This window comes from Hyaena hyaena, unplaced genomic scaffold, assembly GCF_003009895.1.
Source record: "Hyaena hyaena isolate Hyena2069 unplaced genomic scaffold, ASM300989v1 scaffold_6, whole genome shotgun sequence".
Lineage (NCBI taxonomy): Eukaryota > Metazoa > Chordata > Mammalia > Carnivora > Hyaenidae > Hyaena > Hyaena hyaena.
In genome coordinates this window covers 2452139-2465584 of record NW_024080638.1, presented here as the reverse complement: position 1 = coordinate 2465584, position 13446 = coordinate 2452139, and the positions used below count along the sequence as shown (strand labels likewise).

Here is a 13446-nt window from a genome sequence, read left to right as displayed (position 1 = left end):
ACAAAGATCTACCTGCTAGAGAAGGAAGATCCCAATTCAGAAAAACTCCTTCCCACCCACCTCCAGGTGTAAGAGACCCCCCCCCGCCCCCCAGCCAAATCTTAGGCTGCCTCCCAAGGAAGTGGCTCTGGCCCACGTTCACCCTGCCCAGGAGGCGTTCCTGGAATTGTGCTGGAGGACACTAAAATCCTACTCGGAATGCACTAGGAACCTTGGGATCTAGAGGAATCCTGCTGGCCATTATTAACCAATGAAGAGCAGAGCTAACCCCAGCATAAGTCATTCGTACCCACTGGGTTTGCTTAAAGAAGTGCCCACCAGCTGCCACTTCCAAGATCGCAGTTCTTAGAGAAAGTGATCTTTCCAGGCTCCCACGGCCTGGTATCGGAGCTTCACATCGTCACTCCGCTTTCCTTTGCTCCTAAAACGTGTGTATAGACATGAGGTCCCAAGCTGAGGAGGGGCCTTGGACCCTCTCTGAGCTGCTGCCTCAGGGAAAAGACACAGGGCTGGCGATAAATCAGGAAAGAAAGATGTGTATATATTTCAAAATGGCTCTGTTTCTAGCATCACTTCCATTTTGATATCGCAGACAGGATTTGGTGACTCTTACTCACAGTTGCATCACTGACGCAGGGAGTGGTTGCGTCCTTACCCTGACTGGCCCTCACAATTCTGTTGCGGGGGTTGGTGGGTCTCGCTGGGTCTGAAACACAGATTCAGGAAGACTATTCCTCGATCTCCGCTGAGGATGCCCCCTCCCGTCCCCGCTTCCTCTCAGCAGCTGCTTGCAAACCTCCACCTCCTTCTCAAACTAAGAGCTGCACCCACAGCAAACTGGCTCAGTCAGTCCCAGCGACGAGGACTTGGATCCTGCATGCGGGCTTCCAACCACTCTGCAGTGCTGCCTCTCTTCTCCTACCTGAGCCCCAGGGGCCCACTCTGCCCGCAGGCTCCTCCCCTGCTTTGCACCAGCTCCACCTCGCTCACACCTGTCACACTGCAAGATAAGGAACACAAACCCCTTCCCTCCTAGTTCCCCTCCAGCCGCTGCCTTGGCTGTCACTGCACCAGGCTCCAGCCTCTTCCTCTGTGGCCCAGCACGGCCCACGCTGGCCTCAGGCCCATGCGGCTAGTGGAACGGTCTCCTCGAGGTCACCATACTCTCTTTTTGGCCAAACCCAGTGTTTGGCTGAGTGCCCATTCCCCCCAACTCCTACCCCGCCCCGCCCCCACTGCCCACTCCATCGCCCTTCCTAACACTCCATTCCCAACACCCAGTGCTCCCACAGGTTCCCGGCCTCAGCGGCATCCCCACCACCCACCTCTACCCTCACCCCACCCCCAGCCACCCCCCTCCAGGCAAAACCGGCACTTGTTCTCTTTATCAACAGACCTGCCCAAGGAAAGATACAGTAGAATCTGGGAAGGTCACAGGTACAGTCACGTGACACGAGCGGTGAGCAGGTTTGAGCTAACCCTCAGGGAGCATTCATCTCCACTTACCAGGACAGAGAAATCTCCCAAGTCCAGTGCCAAGAACCCTTCAGCCCCTGCAGTTCCCAAATTTTCCAAGTTTCCAGGAATGACCCAGTCCCCTTTAGACGGACACAATCCTTCTTTAGATATGTTAAGCTCCAGCTAGCCTGGTTCCGCCCAGACGTCCCACCCCGGTTTGGCTTTGCAGGTCTCTGGACCCATCTCTGCTTTGCTAGTGTTAGCTGGCCCCTTAGCCTCCCTCATTTGCAAGCAGCAAACACACTGAGCGCTGTTGCTCCGATATCTCCAACAAGGATCCTGTGACTGGCGTGAGGTCATCCCCCAAGTTAGCGATCTTTCCAACTTCAAACTCTCTGTTCCCCCCCTCACCCCTGCCCCAGCCCCTCCAGTTCGCCTCAAAGGCCTCCTGAACTCCCTGCCAGCCCCAGCCCCACCCCCCCGCGCGCAGACAGAACCAATGTGTGCCCTCCTGGGGTCCCTCCCACAACCATAAACTTACCATTCCTGAGTGCTGATTATTCTTGACATTCTATTAGAGCCATATTGGGCTTACGGTTACATTTATTTTCATTTTTACACAATGTTAAAAAGGCAATTATAACTGCCTGATACCTCTACACAAACACCGGGCAGGCACTATTATATCAAGAAGTTGGTAAATGTTTTACTTGCCAGTCTCCATCTGCCGTGGGGAGAGAGCCTACCATTTGCCAGATGCTCAGAGGCTGCCTGGAGAATATACCTGTAATGTGCATTATCCGCAGGGGGTGAGGTGGGGCAGCAGGGTTGCAGTAAACACACACTCTTAGGGCTGCTGGATGGTTCATATCTATTTTTTAAGTTTATTATTTATTTTGAGAGAGAGAGAGAAAACGAGTGAGAGAGAGGGGCAGTGAGAGAGGGAGAGAGAGGATTCCAAGCAGGCTCCACACTGTCAGGACAGAGCCTGACGCAGGATTCGAACTCCTGAAAAGGCGAGGTCATGACCTGAGACGAAATCAAGAGTCGGACGGACACTCAACAGACTGAGCCACCCAGGTGCCCCTATTTTTTTTAATATAAAAAAAAAGGCATGTAGTGGAAAAAGCATGGAAAAAACTGAGATTCATCTTAGACAGAATTGGACTCTAGTCCTGACAGTGCCACTTACTAGCTTTGTACTCTCTGGGACTCAGTTTCTTCAACTATAAAATGGGCACAAGTGGCCACAAAACTACCTGTCTCTCTGAGAATGGTTGGGATAACAGATGTGTGAGTCCTTGGTGAGCCATATACTGTTACTCAAATGGGCAACAGAGTAGTTTGTGGCAGCAGCATTGGTGTTTTGTGCTAGAAAGAAAACTAGCGGCTGCAATGAATCGAGCAGCCCCCCCACCCTTTGCCTTGACCCCACTGGGTCACTTTGGACAGAAGATGCCTGCATTACTTCACAGGATTCTTTGGGAGTTAGAGATAGAGGAAATGGTACATAGCTTCAAAAGTCAAGAATGTGGGCGAGTCCTAAGGCACTCAATAGCATTAACCCTTTTTGCAGAAGCAGATTATGAGCACTTATCCCCACCTCCTCTCCCGTGGCAACATGGCAACATCCGCCACAGGAAGATTCACTGACAAGGAAAAAGGAACTTCACTATCTACCCACAACATGAGCCACTGGCCATTCCCCGCCCAATCTTGTCCGCCAAGTCTGCAGCTAAAGAGGTCTCCAACAAGGATGACCTTGGGCTGGTGGCTTCAGTCCCCTGTCCTCCTCCCCCTCCCCATCTGTTAACTGGGCACACTGAGAGAGCCCTTGCCCCAGGGTTACTGTGTGAGCATCAAGGTCATATATTTGAAAGACTCAGCTAAACACTTAACTGTTTACCAAGCTGTCCACCCGTTAATGATCAGCATTAATTACGGTAAGTACATGAGCTACATAAGAAGGAAACCTAATGACAGTCCATTTCTCAGCCCAACTAGGCAGAAGTTTCTTTCAAAAGAACTTGGTTTGGTGAAGTCTCCTTGTAATTGATGGAGCCTCAGGGAGAGGGTATAGATCAGGGTCAAAGGCATGGTAGCTTTGGGATTCTTATGTTTAAAGCCTGACTGTGTTACTAGAGGTGACAATTTGCATAATCTTGGGCGATTTATTTAATCTTTGTGAGCCTCCAGTTTTTCCTCTGTAAAAAGAGAATAATAATAGCACTTACCTCACAGCGTTGTTATGTTGAATATTCGAGATAATGCACTTAAGCCAACTCACACAATGGCTGGGTACAATGGTTAACAATGTCAGTGTCAGTAGGTAGGTGTACTGGAGAAAGGAAGACAGAAGGCAGTGGAATGTATGAACTGGTAAATAATTTATATCTTGCTCCATACCACAGGTCACTCTCCTCTTAGGAAATACACAAAAAGTATACATATTGGCAAGAACTGGACCCTGAAAGATGAGAATTGTATTACTAATGATGCTGGAGAGACGGGGAGGTGATTGCTCTTCCTTGTTCTATGTTTTCCTTGTATATATCTCTTGTTATAATGTTGCTTGCACTAAGCATACGGTTTTACTGTATTTTGGGGGCAGTGTAAAAAGAAAAAACAAACCTTGCCCTGAAGGGTAGTAGCAGCTGGCTCTGAGGATGCCTTCAAGACCAGGAGTCACAGGCAGGTGAGGATGGAAGTCTGCAACCTGCAGGAAGGTGAGAAAGGTATTACAGTGACAGATTCCCACTAAATTTGAAAAAAAAAAAATCCACTTTCTTTCCTGAAGCCCAGAAGTACCTCCCTGAATATAGGACATTTTCAAGGTCAACTTGGCTTCTCCCCACACTTGCATCTCCTCCAGCATTGGGCTAGCCACCTTCTTCTGCCTCTCACACCCCCAGGCTCCTTTCACCTGAGCCAGATACTTGCCTATTTGCAAGTCAGGCCTCTGGTCAATGTTATCTCTTCCCAGGGACCAGCCCACATCATTCCATTCCATCATCCTTTTTTTCTTTCCTTTTCTTCAAATACTTACTATCTACAATGACCTCATTTGTTTACATGTTTATTGTGTGCCTTTCTTTCTCTGGAACATAAACACCATAAGATCAGGGACCTTATCTGTCTCACTTGGGCCACAAGATCTTCATCAATGGGATGGGGTCAAGGCACTCAATTAAGTATTTAAGAAAGAGAACAAACTGAGGGTTGCTGGAGGGGAGGTGGGTGGAGGAAGCTGCTAACCGCTAAACGGGTGATGGGCATCAAGGAGGGCACTTGGTGAGATGAGCCCTGGGTGTTGTATGGGAATGATGAATCCCTGGGTTCCGTGTAACCAATACTACACTGTATGTTAACTAACTTGAATACATGCCAATTGCTAATGATAAGGGGTTTAATAAGGGGCAAGTCTGCTGTGCTGACCGATCTGTGCACGCACACATACCTGGGCAGAGTTTCAGGCATTTTGGCCAATGAGCAGACGGCAGCCAAGGCCAAGGGATAGTTAGCGATTGGTACACGAAACACCTGCCATTGCGGGAACGTGTACATTTGACTCCAGCAACATCAGCCTGGTGCCTCTTTCGGCATAAGCCTGCTGGGTAGACGTGGCCGTGGGCTTTCGTGCAGCCATGAACACAAGGCCAAACAGTCCATGTCCTTCCCTGAATAAAAAACAAAAGACAAAATCTAGCTCAAGTGAAGCACATTCGTGGGGAAAAGCACAGCCCACACTTACTGGGCCAGGTCCTACCTCAGGATGGGCAAGATCCAGGGCTTGGATCTCCTGACAGCCAATGACTACAGTGGGAGACACGAAGCAGGAGGAGGAAAGAGTAATGAAATGACACGCAGGTCTCAGTTTCCCTTGAGAGTCTCACCAGCTGTCCCTGCTCTCACCCCAGAGATGCCCAGTAAGGTCTGACATCTCTCCATCCTTTCTATGGCTCTGCGAACAGGTGCAGGCCTGGGGGCAGGTGGACAAAGTGCTCTTACTGTTTGCAGAAAGTAGGACAAGATCTGGAACCACTCAGTCCCTCAAGAACAGCTAGTTCTGACCACAGCTTGGGCAGTTCCAGAGACTGCCTGGAAGCAGGGGAAGGCAGTCCTCTGAGCTCCAGGAGAAGAGATTCTAGTGCCTCCTTTTAGCAATGTGTCTGTTCCAGGAAAGGTGGTACCTAGGGGCCTTGTGGACTCTTTTATAATAAAAGAAAGAGAGATAGAGAAAGGGAGGGAGGGAGGGAAGGAAGGAAGGAAAGAAGGAAGATGTAAAGAAGGAAGGAAGAAGGAAAGGAGGAATGGAGGAAAGAAGGAAAGAAAAAGAAGGAAGGAAGGAAGGAAGGAAGGAAGGAAGGAAGGAAGGAAGGAAGGAAGGAAGGAAGGAGAGAGTAAAGAAAGAGGAAGGAAGGAGAAAGAAAGAAAGAAAGAAAGAAAGAAAGAAAGAAAGAAAGAAAGAAAGAAAGGAGGGAGGGAGGGAGGGAGGAAGGAAGGAAAGAAAGAAGGAAAGAAGGAAAGAAAGAAAGAAAGAAAGAAAGAAAGAAAGAAAGAAAGAAAGAAAGAAAGAAAGAAAGAAAGAAAGAAAAGAAAGAAGGGAAGGAGGGAGGAGGGAGGAAGGAGGGAGGGAGGGAAATGCGCGTCCTAGCCTATCATGTTAGGACTGTCCATTACGGTGCACCTCCATGCAGTGGTTTGTGGAAAATGCCAGAGTTTCAGGGTCCATGTTTCTGGCTTCAGTCCTGTACCACATAGCACTTTCCCCAAGCAACTCACTTTCCCCTTTCTGTGCCTCAGTTTCCTCATCTTCAATTTGAGGAACAGAATGACAGGAGTGTCTTTCAAACTATGAGTTTTGACCTATTCAGAGGTAATAAAATCAATAAAGGGGACTGTCATCAACATATTTTAAAAAGTGAAATAGAGGAGTTTAGAATATAAACTACCTGGGTGCATTGCAGTTAATAGGTAAGTATTACCTTGTGAAACTTTACTTTCTTCTATGAACACATATGTACTGAAATCAATAAAACTATTTCTCATTGTGGATTATTGCTTTCTTTTTTTTTTTTTTGTGGCAGAGACAGACAAATCAGTAAGTGCCAACTACTCCCTGCGTAATTGACAATTTCCCATTGTTTGCCTGAGGGCTGAGCCTGGCTCCAGGAGAACATAGGATGAGGCTCATGAATATATTCAAAGAATATAGATCCAAAGTGAAAGACAATGCACCCAGAGGGTTTGCACCCTGACCCCTCCTCCCCAAAAGACATGACTTTCCTGACCTCTAACCCCATCCATTAGCTTTGCTTGTTTTCTGAACTCTGTCTAAACGGAATGACGGTATGAACTCTGTGAACACGGTGACCTAGAAAAGGAGATGTTCAGTGCTGTGTTTATTGTCCAGCATGACATTGGCCAGAAAGCATTGTGAAAATAATGCTATTATGATTATTGCACGTTATGTACCAAGCTTTGTGCTAAGGGATTTAAAATAGTTGAGTTCGTTTTCACAAGGTGAATGTGATTCAAGGTGGAAGTCATTATCCTCATTTTCCAGGAAAGGAAACTGAGGCAATGGAGAAGTGTGGTGGAGGCATTCCAAGGTCACGGATGCTGTGACTGGCCAAGGTGGGGTCGGAATCCTTATCTGTCCGCCTCCAGAGTCCCTTCCATCATAGACTTTTTTCAGGGTGCGGAGATCTTCTGCAACAAAGTAGCTGTGAAATAACAGTTGGTTGCCTGTTAGCAGAACCAGTCTGCATTGTACAACCTTGCCTGGTGTTCCACCCAGGAATTGAGCTGGTTTACATTTCTCTGGAAGCACTCAAACTACCCTTGGTGAACCTAGAATGTTCCAGAAGGCCTGAATTACACTGAGAGGTCTAATTTATGGGGACGTTCTTACTACACAAAATTTCCTCCAGAACATTTGGTCCTTTGGGATTCTCCCCAAATTGCCAACGATTAGAGAATTCCATCTCCCTCTCCCTGGTTCCTTCATCGTATGCAATGTTTTCCCCAGACCTTACCTATCAGTATATCTCCCTGGGCTCCCTCGGCAACTCCACTATCCAGAGAAATTTGAGATTTCTTCTTTTTGTTTTTCTATTAAATACAACTACATTTCATAACTTGATTGCTGAAGCCACATCACACCAATGACGTTGGCCAGTAATTTGTTCAGCATACCCAAGAATAGAGAATAAAGGGATCCATGTATCAATTTTCTTCTGTATTAGAAATTTTAGAGCTTTCACAGTCACCATTCAGATTACAACATATTACACCATTCAGATACAACAGATTACAACAATACCTACTATACCAGAGTTCCAAGGAAATTAGTCAGGCCTTAAATTAAACTTTAACCTTGTTTCAAATTAAAAATACAAGTTACCACATTAGTTTCATATGTTTCTATTTCCTGGCCTCAAAAACACTAACAGCTCCATGACTACAGTAGTTGAAATCCTACTTTGCACTCAATAACTGAAACAACTTCCCCAACCCCTAGGCAAGGCTAATTGAGTGATCCTTTGCTCCCACACGCTTTGTAAAGTTTTACAGGCTTGCTTCTGCATCCCTTACCAGCCCCCCAAACCCAGAACTCCCCCTCAGGGCAGTATTCCTTTCTATCCTGAAATTTACCCCTTACTTGGGCAGGACAAAGCTCCCTGCACACAGTAAGCCTCCAATATTCATTGCTGCATTGAGTTAGTTTCTAAATGAGCTTTTCACTGAAGTATAATGTGCATACAAAACGGTACACAGTTGTGTGCCTATTCACGGAGTGAAAGAGAATATACCCAGGACCCAAAAAGGTCTGCACCATGATCCCTCATCCCCAAATGACGTAACTTTCCTACTTCCAACACTGTACGTTAGCTTTGCATGGGTTTTGAACTTTGTATAAATGGAATCACAACATAAACTCTCTAGGTTTGGGCTTATTGTATTAAACACTATGCTTGTGAGGTTTACCCACACCATTTTGTGTAGCACTGGTTCATTTATTCTCATTTGCTACATAGCATTCCATTCTGTGCACCTATTTATTTAACCATTTGACTGGTGGTGGGCATTTGGCTTATTTCTAAATGGGAGCAGAGTCTTATGATGAGTGTTGCTACAAATATTCTTGGATATTTCTTTCTCTTAAGTATGTACCTAAGAGTATAATTGATCAGCTTAGTGGATGCTGCCAAACAGTTTTTATGGTGGTTGTGAAAATTGACAAGCTGATTCAAAAATTCATATGAAAAATATAAAAGACCAAAAAATATCCAAGACAATCCTGAAGAACCAAGCTGGAGGTCTCACACCACTACTTATTATAAAACTACAGTAACTAACACAATGTGGTTTGGACACAAATAGACCAATGGATTGGAAGAGAGGATTGAGGATTCAGAAACCAATTCACAAATATAGGTTCTTTCAAATATTAAATAGGTGACATTGCAACGCAGAGGGGAAAGAATGATGTTTTCAATAAACAGTACCAGATCAATTGGATAAACACATGAAAAAAATTTAACCACACATTAAAATCAACTCCAGATGGATTATAGATCTAAACGTCAAAAGTAAAACAATAAGACTTTGTAAAAAAATAAATAAATAAAAATAAAAATACATACACACAAAAAACAATACGACTTGGGATAGGCAAAAAAAATCATATAAATAGGACATAAAAAGCATTAATTATAGGGGTGCCTGGGTAGATCAATGAATTGAGTGGCTGACTCATATTTTGGCTCAGGTCATGACACCATGGTCATGGGATTGAACCCCATATCGGGCTCCACACTCAGCATGGAGGCTGCTCACCTTTCTCTCTCTCTCTCTCTCTCTCTCTCTTCTGCCCCTCTCGGCAGCTTGTGCATGCTCTCTCTCTAAAACTAAATAAATGAATAAACAAACAAATAAATTTAAAGTAAAAAAAAAAATAATAAAAAGCATTAACCAGAAAGAACAAATGAGATAAATTGGACTAGTTTTAAAAGTAAGAACTGTTCTTGGGGCGCCTGGGTGGCTTAGTCGGTTAAGCGTCCGACTTTCGCTTTCGTCATGATCTCGCGGTTCGTGGGTTCGAGCCCCGCGTCGGGCTCTGTGCTGACTGCCAGCTCAGAGCCTGGAGCCTGTTTCAGTCTGTGACTCCCACTCTCTCTGACCCTGCCCTGCTCACACTGTGTGTCTCTCTCTCTCCTAGAAATAAATAAAACATAAAAAAAAAAAAAAAAGTAAGAACTGTTCAGGGTGCCTAGGTGTCTCAGTCAGTTAAACGTCCTACTTCAAGTCATGATCTCACAGTCCCTGAATCTGAGTCCCGTGTTGGGCTCTGTGCTGACAGCTCAGAGCCTGGAGTCTGCTTCAGATTCTGTGTCTCCCTCTCTCTCTGCCCCTCCCCCCGCTAACGCTCCCTGTGTGTGTGTGTGTGTGTGTGTGTGTGTGTGTCTCTCTCTCTCTATCGTTCTCTCAAAAATAAACATTAAAAAAACTGGCTTTCTACATATTTCTTTAAAAAAAAAAGTAAGAACCATTACTCAGAAGATACCACTAAAGAGTTGAAAACAGCACAAATTGTGAAAAGATATTTGCAAAAATATATCTAACAAAGGACTTGTAAACAAAATGTACACAGAACTCCTACATATGAATTACAAACTGATAGAAAGACCGCAGATAGAAGGGAAGACTAGGGGCACCTGAGTGGCTCCGTTGGCTGACCTTCTGACTTCTGCTCAGGTTGCGATCTCCTGGTGCCGCATTGGGCTTGCGGTGGTCAGTGCAGAGCCTCAGTGCAGAGCCGTTTGGGGTCCTCTGTTCCCTTTCTCTCTGCCCCTCCCCCACTCTCTCTGTCTCTCTAAGAAAGTAGAAACATTTTTTTTAAAAGGTAGGAGGGGAAGACTATTTTTTACTCTGCCCTTAGGGAGAGCCTGTGCACACCACTGGGAATAAGATTCGTTTCTGACCAGGCTGGGTTCACAAGCTCCTGGAGAAATAAACAGACACACACTCTAAACAACATGTAATTCTTATCTCATCCAAAGACCTGAAACTGACTATGCCTAAATATGCTCCCAAAACGAATTCCTAAAACTGGAAGTCATGCTCATTGTTATTTCTCTATAGGTTCAAGTTGCAAAGCTGTCTTCCCAAAAGACCAACCACCCACTTCCACTAGAGGTATACGCAGGCCCTAATTATCAACATGGTCGGTGAAAAATAGCATCTTGTTTTGCTTATCTCTTTGATCTCCAGCAAAACTACATTTTTTTAAATGCATTTGTTGGTGATTTTTATTTCTTCTTTTATAATTGGGCAGTTGACACATTTTACCCACTCAGCCACTGAATTTTCTTATAATTTTAAAAGGTACCTGTATGTAGTAAGGATATTAACTATTCACTTGTTACACACGTTGCAAATATTTTCCCCAATATTTATGGTTTCCCCTTTAATTTTATTTGTGATGGGTTTTTCCCTACATGTACAAACTTGAAGTATTTATATAGTAAAATCTGTCCATCTGTTGTAACTCCTGTACTTTTGCAAAATACTTAGGAAAGTTCTTTTCGTTCGGACCTAGAAATGGTTATATACATACATACATACATACACATATATATATACACAAATATACATTTATCTTTATATATTTAAATTGCTTGGAGTTGATTTTACATGAGGTGTGAGATAGCTCCAATGGTGTGTGTGTGTGTGTGTGTGTGTGTGTGTGTGTGTGTGTGTGTAATCTTTTTTCTGAATGCTGGCCTGTTTAGTAAACACCAGCACCAGTTTACTAAAGAATGTGCATTTCCTCTACTCATTTGTGTGTGTTTGGATGATATAGTTGAATAGTGAAATCTGGTATCTACAGGACCTTCTTGGCCATCGGCAAGGACGGAACGATCAGGAGTGACCAGAGTGGAGCTGTGGACCAGGAGGCTCAAAGGTGTAGGAGAAAAGGGTGACTGCCTGAATTATGAAAGGTAAGAAGAAGACTGATGGCCTTTGTCTCCCCCCTCTAATCCCCATGTCCCTCACCTGGCCACCTTTCCTTATCTTCAGGATTCATCCACAGGGAGGGAATAAAGCCCAGTAGCTAATCCTGGAGAATCTGAAATCAGAGTACCACGTTTAAATCCCGACTTCATCATTCATACTGCTCCTGTGATCTCAAACAAGTGGCTTGATATTTCTGGTCCTCAGTTGTCCCACCTGCGGAGATAATAGGAACACCTGTTGAAGAGCCTATCAAGAAGGATTTAAGGAGCTAATTCATATGAGGCTCTTATCCTAGTGCCTGGTACAGACTAATCTCTACTGGTCAATAATGTTAACGGTTCATTTTTAAGGAAAATTGTGGCCATCACATTTCTCAATGAAATAAAACTCCAGTCCTACCTTTGGATGGGTGTGAAGATCTGAGCCTGAAACAGAGGAGGAAGAGGAGGAAGTGGATGATGTAAGGTGATGGAAAAGAGTCCGAGTCAAATGGTTGAAGGCATTGGTCCAGCAAATACTTTGTATGGGAGGCTTCTATACTTAATTTATTTTTAGTGTTTATTTATTTTTTTGAGAGAGAGAGAGAGAGGCAGAGCATGAATGGGGGAAGGGCAGAGAGAGAGAGACAGAATCTGGAACAGGATCCAGGCTCTTAGCTGTCAGCACAGAGCCTGACATGGGGCCTGATCTCACGAACTGAACCATGAGATCATGACCTGAGCTGAAGTCAGATGCTCAACCAACTGAGCCACCCAGGCGCCCCAGGAGGCCTCTATTCTTTAAGGTATACTTACAATAATGCCTAAGAACTAAGGACTACCATTAGGAGAATAAATTAGCATACTAATTAATGATGGGCTGTAGTCCCTCCACACACACACCTCTTATTTTTAAACACAACTGTTTATGTAAAGCTTTGGTCAGAAGGGGAGCCACAGGTGTCTTTCTTTCCTTTCTTCTCATATTTTTTGGAGAATGAAGATAATAGCTACAGTGATAGACTCCATCAGGGACACAGTACTAAGCCATTTGACAATTATCTCCTATAGCACACCCTGTGTAATAACCCTGAGGTTATTACCATCTGCAGTAGACAGATCAGGAAAGGGAGTTTCCTAAAAATGAGGAAGTAATTTGCATGTGGCCACCATTACTGAGGACAAAGATTCAATCCCAGGTCTCAGTGACTCCAACACCCAAGCTCTAAAGCCAACAATGAACACATGACAGTTGAAATGGAATTTTGGAGGCTGGGAAGTCCAACTTGACAGATGGGAGACATTCCTTTCTGAAGGATTTAGTGCCTTCTATTTATGTATAAACTGGCCACGTCTGGAAGGACTTTGGAAGTCATTTAATTCAGCTTCCTCGTTCTACAGATGGAGGACCTAGAACCCAGAACAAAGAGCTGCACCCCCAGCTGCTGGCTGCTTCGCTGGAGTGCTGGGTCTCTTCCTCCTGTGCAGTGCTTGCAATCTCCACATGGCCTCAAGATCAAGGGCCTAGAGATGGAGTGTGGAGCATGCTTCATGCTGCCCAGCCTGCACAAGGAAAAAGATACGGTCCTGGCCAAACGAAGTTGGCAAATCAGCAAGGGAGAGGATTCGAGCCTGCAAACAACAAACACAGTGAATGAGTGGGTGAAAAGCACTTTGAAGTCTTTAAAGGGTCCCATCCCTCTGGCCAGAATCTGGAAGACTTCTTGGAGGAGGTTGCATTAGAGTTGGGTCTGCAGCACAAACGACAGGAAGGACATTCCAGATGGAGAAAAGCACACCTAGAAGGGATTACTAATAATGACAGCTAACATGTGTTAAGTGGAAACATGCAGATTCTATGCTAAAAGCTTTATACGTATTAAGTCCTTGAAACCCCACATCACATCGACACCATAAGGTAGGACAATAATTATCCCCATTTCAGAGAAAGGGAAATTGAGACACAAAGGATAAGAGACTTGCTGAA

General features: G+C 44.9%; 1 long non-coding RNA gene across 1 annotated transcript; it reads right to left on the bottom strand.

Moving 5' to 3' along the window:
• Positions 1–3858: 3858 nt before the first annotated feature.
• LOC120236744 lies at positions 3859–5120 on the bottom strand. The gene is made up of 3 exons (XR_005529760.1): positions 4916–5120; positions 4090–4174; positions 3859–3925 (listed from the first exon to the last, which is right to left on the bottom strand). It is a non-coding gene; the product is annotated as an uncharacterized LOC120236744 (long non-coding RNA).
• Between the last annotated feature and the right edge of the window lie 8326 nt (positions 5121–13446).